Consider the following 12,791-nt stretch of genomic DNA (forward strand, 5'->3'; position numbering starts at 1 on the left):
CATCCAGAAAAAGAAATCACCAGCAGTGAGTCAAAATTCCACACTTCAATAATAAAGTACGCTGTGTTTTGGTATTTAAAGTGCAAAAAATATCATGCTGTATATCCACCAGGGCTGCAACTTTGAAAATCTTTAAATAACATTTTAACTTTAGATCAAACAGAATTAATAGCTACTCTGCAATGATTTGTCTGAATTTAAAATCTACAGTTTGCAAGCACAACAGGCACCACCTTGTGCTCCAGCAGGGGCCGCTCCTAAAATACATCTGATCTAAGTCCTGTTATCCCACTTGTAATTCTGCTGTTATTGTTCCATCTTCACTAATATATAATAGAGAAAATGAGTGGGCTTTACAAAAAAGGTAATCACACCATACCATCTGAAAAGTAATTTGTGAGATCATTATATATTCATATTTGAATATTGAAAACATGTAGTTAAAGGTTAGGCTGTTGACTTTGTAAAATATAAGAGCTTATAGTGACATTAGCTTTTGAGTGAGGCGGTGGAAGCACAAGTCTAAATGTGTGGTGGTTTGGTATCACCTCCTGACAAAAGCAGATTAACATAAATAGAGTGGAACAAAACCAATGATCAATTTGAGAAGGTTTATGAATCCATATGTGAAAACTCTGAGACCCCCTGTGGTTCTTTTGTTCTCAGGAGAGCCCTGGCCTCGACTTCAGCATCGGTGAATGGTCGGAGAAGAATCGGGCTCTGTTCCGCTGGGCTCCGGGAGCAGCAGACCCGATCGATGCCTCTTTGATCGCCTGCACTCGCTCTCTTTTCTCCTGCCTCAGCTCACCAGGGGGGAAAACTGGCTCCTTCATCTGATTCGTAACCGTCAGAGCTGGCTCTGGTGAGGTGTTGGTAAGCTGCTGGTTTAGCCTCGAGCCTTACTCGTTTTGGGCACATAACCGCTCTCTGCACTCTCACACATGAAGCTCAGAATGACAGGGATCCCTCTAGATATATGTGTACCAAAACGTAGCTGTGGTCTGCCGCTGCCGGGAAATGCATGTGTCATCTACAGTTGCTGCAATCCACAGCGACATTTCTTCCAAAAGATTGCCCCTGAGCAAACATGCCATGTTTGTTTACACATGAATAACCCATCAGTCTTCATGTCTGTTCGCTATGTCAGTAGCGACAGCCCCAACTGTTGAACCATATACAGGTTATACCGTATAATGAATGTTTATTTATACAGTATTAAAGAGGCAGCCTTTATACTGTTTGAATGACATGCTCCATTTATTCATTCACATCATCTGCTAGCAGGTTCATACATAAGGCAATCCTTTATCAGTTATTGTCAAATAGCATTTTAGCAGCTAATACAGCTAATTATGGTTTATTGAGTTCATACATTACTTACACACTTGAAAATGTAGGTGTCAGAATCTGCTGTACTACAAAGAATAATGCTTTCTATTGTTTTGGTCACTTAGTGGAACTTAGATATGAATCATTCACTGGCTGATATGCAAATTTATGGGCTGCTGTTTTTTTCTCTCAGTCTGGTGTCACCTCAGTCAGACTGTGTTGTTCCTTCACTGTTAGTCGCAATCTGTTTTTCCACGTCTAAAAGGTGAAGTGCTCTCAATTCCCAAAAGCTTGAGCATCATAAACACCACTGATGTGAAACTGAGCCCACCATTCAGCTCAACCTTGATCTCATTTGTTTACCATCAGTTATAATCCACTTACCAACTGTGCCCACTTATTTATTTTTTTCATTAATATTTTGTTAGTCATTCATGCAGCCTTAAAGAAGAAATTTTTTATACTGTTCATAAATGTGTTAGCCTGTCTCTCAATACTATCTGACTTTCCTGCCATGTCTGTTGCACCATGACTAAAGCCCATTTTCTCCTAAGACATTCAGCTTTAAAAACAACTCACAAATATATAATTTAATATTTAAATAGCAAAGTTAGAATTTATTAAAACAGCTGGGCACTTTGCACCAGCAAATCTTACTTTAACAGCATTATGGTGTTTGTTGGGGACTGTTTTCAGCTGCAGATTAATACATATTTGGTTCACCAGTGAATATTTACAGCAGCAGGCCAAAGTGTGTGACTTAAAATAAACTACAGTGCTCTTATTAATGACAATTACTGATCATAGCACCCAGTAACACACATTTTGATCAATGACTGTTTAAAAACAAAGAAATCTGTCAAAGAAATTCATCTGTCGAACCAATTCTGGCAGCGTCATTGATCAGAAGCACACAGATTGGCACACATACTGTAGCTGTCAATCATAAAGTAAAAGCCCAATTTTATAGCACCAATGAACTAATTAAATCAACTCATCAAAAAAATGAAGACTTTAAAATACATAAGACAAGAAATACCTAAAATGATTTTAAAAAAAAAAATCATGGGAAAATTAATTTGACATAGGCCTTTTTTGATTTTTTTTGTTAGGACAATGTCTCATCGTGGAGGGGGTGGGGTTTATGACCTATACTGCAGTCAGCCACCTGGGGGCGATCGAGATGTTTTGACTTTACTCATGTGGCGCTGTCATGTCCTCCATCTTTATAAGTAATTTATTATTTGATGTTCAACATCAAAAGACAAAGATACAAGTTATTAAAGTCAGAAATTAAAAATAAAATATCTACATTACATCATACACTATCACACAGGAAACACTTTGATAAGCCAATTTAGTAAGCCATTTAAGCCATTATAAAATGGCTTATTTAATAAGCCATTTAATAACCCTAATAATCACCATGTATTGGTGATCTTACTACAAAGTATTACTCAGTAAATGTTGTGTCAGTGATGCGTACATTGATAATGACCTAATTATCACTAATGTACATGAACTGTGTATGTAAATTAACAATAATTAGTATGCGTATAGAGTAATTACGTGATGGAAAGTGCTGAAATCTACATTGAGCCCTTGACTGTACTATTACCAAGCATTGGTGAAAACAGGGCAAACATCAGCTCTTAAAGCAGTTTACAGAAACCCTGCCAGTTTTATTTGGCAGTCGATTCTCGCAAACACACACGCTGAGAAACACAACACGGCAGAAAGTGTGTATTAAAAGGGAGCAAACATGATCTGTACATTCCCTTTGATCTCAAATGAAGCAGAGTCTGTGAACTGAATACTGACTTGTCTTTGCCTCCAGGCAGCACGGTTCATTTGAAAAAATAGCTGTCAGCAATTTAAATAACAATTCATATTGTTTGCAATCATGGAAATAGCTCCTTTGTAACTGCAGTTTGTGATTTATGTGAGATCAAATGTAGTTTCCTGCTCCTGCCTGTGGTTAGTATGTGCTTATAGCCAATGATGTGTCTCTCTGCATTCATGTAAAGGAGCCTGTGGAGGGCTGGTGTCTCAGGTGACTCTTCTGCTTTCGCAAATAGCCGCTGTGCAGGGTTCAGTGGAGTTGAAGGTCTATCAGATTTAATTGATGGAGACCCTCCAGAATCAATGAGGCTAGGAAAGCAGGACAGCCCCTCTCTTCGGCAAGCCAGGAGGCTATCAGTGGGGGAGGCAGGATGAGGGCTGTGTGTGATGTTCATGCGTGAACCCGAGGCTTCAGAGTAATGGTGTGTGTCTACCCTGGTGCCACGCCACATAAACTTAGGACCTCCCTGTCAGATCCAGACACAGGGCCTACGGCAATGCACAGGAGGAGTCTGCAAGAATAGACTCAACATCCCAAATGCTTATTTGTTATCACGTGGGTGTCACAATTAGGACACATGCTATGTCACGAAAACTTCACCAACATTTTTACTCTCTATGATTTAGGCACTTCTTGTGCTTGCTTGCATGGAGGCTAAATTACTTTAATTTGAACTAACATTATGGGCCATTTTTATAGCTTTATTCATAGTGTGGGCAACATAATGTAAAATAAGTGTCCTGTAAACTTTAATGAGCCACAGTTGACTATTTGTAGTCACATTTATCTTGCAACAGTGAGTCTCTAAAAGTCCAAGACGAGCAAATGGTGAGTGGAGTATCCTCACACAGTCACTAAATTGAGCGAATTACAGAGCGAACACAATCATCTGCTATGCCTAGCCAGAAGCAGCACTGGCAGTGTCCTCAGAGCACCTCACTGCAGCATCAGCAGTGTCAATGGACTGTGCCCAGGCTCAACATGGAGCATCTGGATGGCCAGTCACACCACATCAGAATGATCAACGAGCAGTCTCAACAATTCAGAAACTTCACCTGTTTCACAGGGAGTGATCAATCAAGATTGGAATCAAAAATGTCTGTCTGAGTACCCAGATGACAAAAGTTGACAAAATTTGGTTGGATTTGCTGCCATTCTGACTTCACAAAACCATGCTGTGGAATTGACTTGACTGTTATCTTATGATAGACAGTGAATTTAAAACTGGAAATAGACTGAAACTTTAAGAGAAAGTTAGAATTACTAGCACGAGTAGGTAAAGGCAAGATCTACTGTGTGTTCTTTATTAAATCTTGGCATATAGGTGAATATCCAAGTAAGCTGATTGTGAGGCTCGTGCATGGTGAAAAAAACAAACCAGGAGTCTTCTGGATGATTGACATTCCTTAGACTGCACAAATGGCTAAAATAATGGCTGGAAAATGACCAGTATCCCAAGAAGCAAACCTCCCCTTTCATCTCAGAGTGCATAACTGAGCCATAACCCACAAGAGACTGTGGTTTATAGTGATTTTAGTATTACAACATTGTTGTTAGGCACCATGCAAAGAGGAGTTTAACATCACTGTAAACCACAGGCTCAAGTGGCTCATTGCTTTTATAAAAAGGTTACTATAGGCTACATATACCTGGCAATGTGTGATAAAATAAAATTATTTATTGATAACAAATAATCATCATCAATCATGAATGTCTGTTTAACATATACTTTGTTAGTGAATTTTACCCTTAGCATGGGTGTTTTTGTTTACTGCCTATAGGGATTTTATGAATATTTCAAAGGTGCGTTGAATTTACAAAACGCGTACTGATTGTGTTTTTTATTATGCACCTAAACTGCAATTCACAATTTTCTACAGATGTAGCTCTTTAAACAAGTTATTTTGTTTGTATATGAGTGTGAACTGAGAACTAAAAATGTTATACAACAGAAGTTGTGACATTGGGTTAATTTCATTAGCTGTATTCTCTAGCTCAGAGAATTATCATAACTGTAATAATCTGATCTCATTTATAGGTCAGGGTTTTGTTGAATCCCTCTATGACGAGCCAAGACTTTGGAGGAAATCTCAGAGCCATTGGAGGTGATTCCAGGGATTTGGAGACGATTTCAAAGAAAACCATTTTCCAGTACTGTGCAGTGAGCCCAGCCCACGAGAGCCCAGAACCTGTTACCACAGTGAGGAGGCTGTAAACTGAACACCTATGTCAAGCACGGTAGGATTGAACTGTACACACATATACACCTCAGAGGAAAGAAAACATACATACCTTCCTTCATACTGTGATCCACTGTGATACTTAAAGACACATTGAGCCATTGGATCTTACATCAACGGTGTGTCTGTGTCTGTGTCTGTGTGTGTGTGTGTGTGTGTGTGTGTGTGTGTGTGTGTGTATATATATATATATATATATATATGTATATATATATATAATGTGCTCACAATTTATTTTTCTAAGTGAATTTGTGAATACATTATTTACATTGTTATTTGAACATACCTGCTCATTGAAGTTAAGTTGGGCTCTACCTGTTAATCAATTTTTCTAAGCATTTAATGTATGCACACGGAGTCCTGTGTTTCAGTTTTCTACGATCATCCATCCTCCCTTCATTCCTAGAGTTTTCCAAGTCTTGTCCAATCTTTACAGTACCTGTAGTATCCCTTTTATGTACATATTGGTATCAACTTTTGTTGATGTGGCTGTGTTTGTTGCCATGTGCTTTTGTTGCTGAAACATAACCACTTGCTCGTGTTGCATTATCCTAGCTATGTGCTTTTGTTGACATCCCAGAACATCAGCAGCTGATGCAGGAGGATACCTAGAATGTAACATGTAACTGACAAAGCGGCGTTATGTGATGGCTTGGGATGAGAACGTGTTGCTTTTGCAGCATCTTTGTGGTTATTTGTGCATTCATTGAATGATAGCACTGATTTCTCTTGACATGGCGGATGATAAATGATTCCACATTCAGTTTGCCCTCTTTAGCTCTGTGTCCCATATTACAATAGGGGACTAATTAGGGCAGTAATACTGGAATTGTAATTCAGGCACAGCTTTTGAACAAGGCTAAGCCAATCAAGGACTGCAACTATCTGTTTTTTAATTAGTTATTAGCATCTAGCAAACTGGTTATCCCTTGATTTCAATGGGGCGGTTTGTTTAGGAGAGGAACTGGTCGTAAAGAAACTCCTGTTTTCAAGTAAAACTGCTCACTCTTTTACCTTCATATTTATAGTTGTTAAATAAACATTGCAAATGTTTTTTTCAGTTACTATGATGAAATCTTAGGTGACCGGTTTGACGTGCACTCGCGGTTTCAGTGTGTGAATTGGTGACAGATTAAGTTTTTCCTGTAAACACTGCAGTCAGGTGGTTTTGCAGTAATGGTACAAATTCTACTACATTTTTATGGTAAAAAGCAGGATATTCCTATAGGATAACGTTGCTTTAAAAAACACTGCAAGCATTATTTGTGTAAGGGTGCTTCTGTGCTTTTAACCCATGCTGCCTGATGATGATTTTGGATAATAGCTTTCTTATTTTATGTTGAACACTGTAACTATGATTCATGTAGGTCTTGGCTGAAAAATAATTTTGAGATGACCCCGACTGACAATTATAGTCAAAATCTCTGGTATCATTTGTTGCTTGCAGAGCAGAATGAGTAAACTATATGTATGACATCTGAATTACCATACCATGTGCCTGAGGCTGACATAGAGCGTGTATAATCACCTGTCTGCGGTGTAGCTGGCACAACAGCCAAGAGGAACACTGGAATATTTTAGGAAAGTCAGTAAGGCAGCATTGAAGGAGAAATTTCAGGAACAGTGGTTTCTAAGGCCAACTGACTATACTGACAACATATAATTTCATTCAGTCGTGTCAAAGAAATGAAACTGAAGCTCAGACAGGCAATCAGGAAAGAATCAACCTTATTTGTTACCCGCTCCATGAAGCCTGCCAGCCTTCATACCTGATCAGCACCAATCACATACAAGCATGCAGCAGCACAGCAATCAGCAACAGAACAAACCCAGCTGTTTGGGAACATCTCTTACAAGGAGACTAAAGCATTCCAATGAATGTACTTTTAATTTGTTCATGTCTACATAAGCAGATTTACGCGTTGTTCAAATAGCATCTGCTGTTATTTTTAGACAACTTCAAATGAATGTTTCTGCATGTCATGAATTACATTTACATAAAACTGAAATGTCTGGAAAACCTTCCCTGACCTCGCCGTCGCCTCTCTGAGTGGGTAGACAAATATACCCAACCTCTGCATTGCCAGAGGTGCTCCTGAGGTTGAGCTTAATGTATAAAGATGGGGGGTGTGGAGAGCATGTAGGATGAGATGTTCCTGAGTTGTACTGGGCACATAAATAAGGGAGCAGCACAAAGCTATCCCCCAGGACTGCTGTCAGTTGGCATCTTAACACGCTGGATACTAATGAGAAACAATGCTGCATCACGCACCTTATGCAACATGCAACACCCAGATGGATTGGGTCTTTTTTACAGGCTTACAGTAAGATGGAGGTCTGCAGCATCTTGCATATAATCAATTACAATTTCAGCCTGAATCTTCTTTATAAGAGCTTGCCTGCAAGACTACATTTATCAAGTATTATCTGTAGAGAATCAACACATAAACACACACTCAAATGCAGAAAAGCACCACACTGTAACTTTAGTTAAAAAAACACTTCACATTCAACATAAGTTTGAGTTTCATTTGAATACTAAAGAGAAAGTTTTTAATTTAGTCGTGAACTGTCCAAAAGGGTAAATGTGACTGCTCTATGAAAATTGTATGAGATGAAATTCAAAATTAAGCAATATAAATGAAAAGTTATGTTATCAATGCAGGAGTGGTTAAAGTCCAATTACTGCTAGTGTGGTGTGTTTTAGTTTTTTCTGTCTCATTTCAGGAAAGTTGTCACAAGTCATTATACTCCTGGGCAGTCAAGTCCTCTGTGACAGATAATTTTACTTTAGAGAAAACTTTACATCCAATTAAATCCACAATTTAAAGACACCAGCTTTTGCAGTTTTAAAATGTTGAAGGGATATTAAATATAGATAAGCAATCAAAAGACTTTGTTCGTGATTCACAAACTAAGTTGAACTTAGTTGTTTGAAATATAAAGAAATTGCTTACCATGTAATGAAAATAGAGTTTTTGAGGCATTTGCAGACAGTCGATGATGACAGTAATGTTCAATGTGAGCATTTTTACTGTGCAACTACTCAGAAAAAAGGTCCAAAAAATTTTCATCTCTGTAACATTATTATGTGAGACTTAGCACAGGATTGGTAAGATATCCTCAGATATAAAAATGCTTTAAAATATTCATACCAGATGCAAATACATAATTTATATGGGTTATAACTTTCAGAATTTGCACCAAAACTCCCTGGATTATTTAGGGAGATTTTTTAAAATATATTTTGGATAAGATTTTTATTTGCTTTCTTCCCAAGAGATTGATGAGAAGATTGATACTTCTCATGACTGCATGGTAAATATGAAGCTACAGCCAGTAGCTTCTTAGCTTTGCACAAAGTGTGGGAACAGGGAGGTAGCTTGCACGGCGCTGCCCCAAGGCAACAGAACTTTGTCAACCAGAACCTCTAAAGCTCACTGATTTAAAATGTTTCATCTCTAAAGTAATAATAATGATGATGATGATGATGATGATGATGATGATGATAATAGAAGACAAAAAGACATAATAAAACCTGTACATAAATAAAAGAAGAATAGAACACATATAATGCATCTTTGCATGGATAAAACCCACTTGATAATACTAATAAAAATACAGAATGCATAACATGAGATGGAAAATAAAATCCCTTGAGAATATATCTATACAAATGAAGATAAAAGTAGAGTGTATAAAATGCATAAAATTAAGGAAAATACAGCATTTTAAAGAGGTGCAGCAGTGCACAAATGCAAAGCAACTCATCTTCAAAAATTAATCTTTTCACAGCAAGGCATCACAGTTTTGATAACTTTCGTTTGCTGACAGAAACCTCTTGATGATTCTGCTTCTTTGAAGACTGGGAGGCTAGTTGTTTTCCAGTCTTTGTGTGAGGCTGTGTTATGCCAGTACTTGTTGCCCTCATTGGTTGGGTTTGTTAGGTTAAGTTAAAAGAGTGAGAGAGGTTAGGATTGGGGGGCAGGGTAAGACTATCGGGACAGGCCTATAAGGGGCAGAGTAGGGTTGCCTTCTTGCCTTCAACATAATAGAAAAAAAAATCACAGACGCTAGGCTGTTGGATCTCATGGTTTGATATTTAATCTAACAATCTATCTTCAAATAACGTTTCATGCAGCTGTAATATTGTGATGGTAATGAGGGCTTAATCTCTTAAGATAAACAAGCTTCTCATGTTTCTTCATTAATGCACATGGGTGATTGTCAGATCGGAGGTTTGATGTTTGGAGCAGCTGAGCGATGTAGTTGGTAACTTACCAGACGTCAGTTCCTGCAGCCATATAGAGACACTCCCAATCAACCCAAGAAAAAAGGGTGCGAAACATATACCACTCAGCAGACTGATTGCAGGCCATGAATCTTTCAAACTGCAGGGAGTGTGTAGTGAGATGCCGGCCTACATGATACTGGGCTGCCTGACAAGTGTGTTTTTGGTCCAAAGGCACATTTTTCGGACTGTTGTGTTTTTGGAACCATCAGCACAGTAGCATGGCACTGCAATCTGCTGAGAGTAGCCTAATATTAAGCTTAAAAACTTTAGAGTGGTATTTATGTTCTCATCTCTATAAAAAAGCACAGTGTAACTTATTTCCCAAACTACTGAACTCTTTTGTTGAAATTTTCACACCTCACTGTCTGAATGACTGAATTTATGGTTTGAAAGTTATCATGTCCCAAAATGCGTTAATATTTTATCTTTACAACATCAGTCAGACCACTAATACTACTATTACTGAAGATACTATTTTAGTTTTATATTTTTAGTATAAAAATGTGAAGATGGATGCTCTTAGTGATAAAAATACAGAGAATTCTGCAGCTCTACATGGCTTAATAGAGCTTAAGAGATTGAATACTGTACATATTCCAGAAGGAAGATCCTCTTTATTAAAAAGTTTTCCATATCAACTTACAAGGTGTTGAAATTTCACTGCTGTGTTTACAACTTTTTTCCGCTGTCCTCAGGTGGCCAAAAAAAATCTGTTATTGCACCTTTAACAACAGTCATTGGTAGAAAATTAAAGAAAAATTTGGTTCTTGGCTTTTGCACATTCCTGGTAGCCATAGTGTTCGGGTTGAGAAAATGGGCTTCAACAGGAATGAAAGAAATGCTGTCCGCAGGCTCTGACTATGTTTGTCTAATGCAAACACTTTAGCATGGCACATCTGTTTGGATCAAGGTTTTAGGAGCAGACAGGGGTGGCAGAAGACTCCCAGTTAGCAGGACTGTGTGGGGCCAGTGTTCCCATCCCCTACAGCCAGCCATGCACAGCTGACACAGGAAATACAAAAGCAGAAGCTGAGATATGGTGTAATGCTCAAATTCGTAGTGAAGAACATATTCAGCCCAACCAGAGGTATAGTTGACATGAAAATCCATATCAATGAATTTCTTATGAACAAAATAAATCTTGCATAAAAAATGTTGCACAGAAACAGATATACACATTAACATTCGTTCTTGTTCTCTCCATGTGCAAATTAAACTGAACAATAACAATGTAATGGTACCGAATGCAAAGAGCAATTGTAAACAAAGGAGAGACAACAACAACGGATCAAGATTAATTCAATTTGAATGGAAGGCTTGGCTTGATGCAATTAGCATAACCTTAATGCTCACTGTTCGATGGGCTCTCAGAGGGACCGAATCCGTTCTTGTATTTTGTTATTTGAGACTTGGAAATTCCCCAGTGACGCACAGGCAATGGAAGAGCAATAACTGGTTTTCACAGCTTCAGATCAGTGCAGCTCTGATGTGTGAGATGACTGTGAAAGAGAGGGCTCAATGATGGGAGGGGGCGACGGCTGCTTAAAGGTCCGTCTGAGAACCAGACAGCAACGAATTATATTGGAGACCTTAAAGAAGAATATTTCGCAAATTGTGAAGTTTACTTTGGGTATGTGATTGTTTAAGACACCAGAAATAGTTTGGGTCTGTGACAACTGACAGTCACAAATTAGTCAAAACAAAAAAAAAAACATGCATAGGAAAACCTCTGTTACAAAGAAATATATAAATAAAATTATTAACTGGTAATAGTCATATATCAGTTTACTGTAATTTGACATTTGAAGGCACATGCCCACAACTATGGCTTCATGCTAATTATACCAAACTTTAACAATTACATAACCTTGAACAAGAGTCCATGCTACTAAGAGAAGATGCTTAATAGATTCTGTTAGGCTAAATATCATCCATATGTTCATAAATTGTCTGTATATGCCTTTGTGTGCAGTGTGCTTCACATGGAATGGGATAGACGACAAACCGCAAATCATTTTAGTGGAGGAGAGCCGGATGGTAAAATTAGGCCAGCAGAGAAAACCAGCAACAGTAATGGTAGACGTCAATGCCATTCAAAGTTAAAATATTTAAACATTTTGCCTTTCTATGTTACAGAATTTACAACCAGATGTTGTGTAACTCATTCACACAAGGCAAACACGGGAGACCTGGACAACTACTGAATAGCCTTTTGAGAGAAAAATTACATGAAATAAAAGACATAAAATTATTCTGTTTAATATTGTTTATTTAATTCTTTGTAAACAATACAGCGACACTATTGCAACAGATCGTCATGTATGTTTCGTCTTCCCGTCCTGTTATTCCGTTGGTTTGTTTGTTTGTTTTCCGCCTTCCTGAAGGTTTTGTCCATCTTCCGTCAATGGACTGCCTGATTCAATGTGAGTGCAGCATTTGTCTCCAATATACTCTCTTATAATTGACTTATTAGTCACCCCTGAAGCACTTTGCTGTACCGATTGATATAAAAAGTTAAAACATGGAAAAAAACAAATTCTAACTATGTATATACAGTCAGAATGCAAAAAAGTATTTTAAAATGTCACATTCATAACACATTATCAACTACCTAGTGTATGAATCTTTGATAATAATTGAGAATTTTAGGGGAATTCCAATTTGAAATAGTTTATTATAGGAATACTTAAAGAATGCTTTAATTTCATGTTTAATTGTGTAGCAGGATTTAGGGTCAACTTTAATTTCATTTCATCTTATTCAAATTGTTTTTTATTGAATTTTCAAAAAACTGTAGTAAGGAAAAAAAAAAAAAACAAAAAAAAACAACAGAACAGTTTAAACTAAGAGCAGGTAGACACAATTGCATGGATACTATACATGGATCCCATCTCCAGCGTCATTTGTAATATATGTACATACGTAAAGTACTTCTTGGGCAGTTTTTTCCTTTTGCTTCAATTTGTTGCATTTTCAATAGTCAACCCATGTACAGATACATGTCAAAAAAAAAAAAAAAAAAAAAAAAAGAAGAGAAGACAGAAGAGAAGAGGGGGGGGGGGGGTTGTGGAGAGCTACTGATCTA

The 12,791-nt window shown here is 37.7% G+C and overlaps 1 long non-coding RNA gene across 1 annotated transcript in view; it reads left to right on the forward strand.

The window, feature by feature from the left end:
• The window catches only part of LOC148187702 (uncharacterized), an 82,808-nt gene that overhangs the window by 24,463 nt on the left and 45,554 nt on the right, over window positions 1-12,791 (forward strand). The window contains exons 2-3 of the long non-coding RNA XR_015778550.1: window positions 667-873; window positions 5,211-5,410. This is a non-coding gene — a long non-coding RNA (uncharacterized LOC148187702). The remainder of the gene's footprint in view (window positions 1-666; window positions 874-5,210; window positions 5,411-12,791) is intronic.

The sequence above is a fragment of the Plectropomus leopardus genome, chromosome 13 (genome assembly GCF_026936395.1).
Source record: "Plectropomus leopardus strain MGB_pleo_1.0 chromosome 13, ASM2693639v1, whole genome shotgun sequence".
Taxonomy (NCBI): domain Eukaryota; kingdom Metazoa; phylum Chordata; class Actinopteri; order Perciformes; family Serranidae; genus Plectropomus; species Plectropomus leopardus.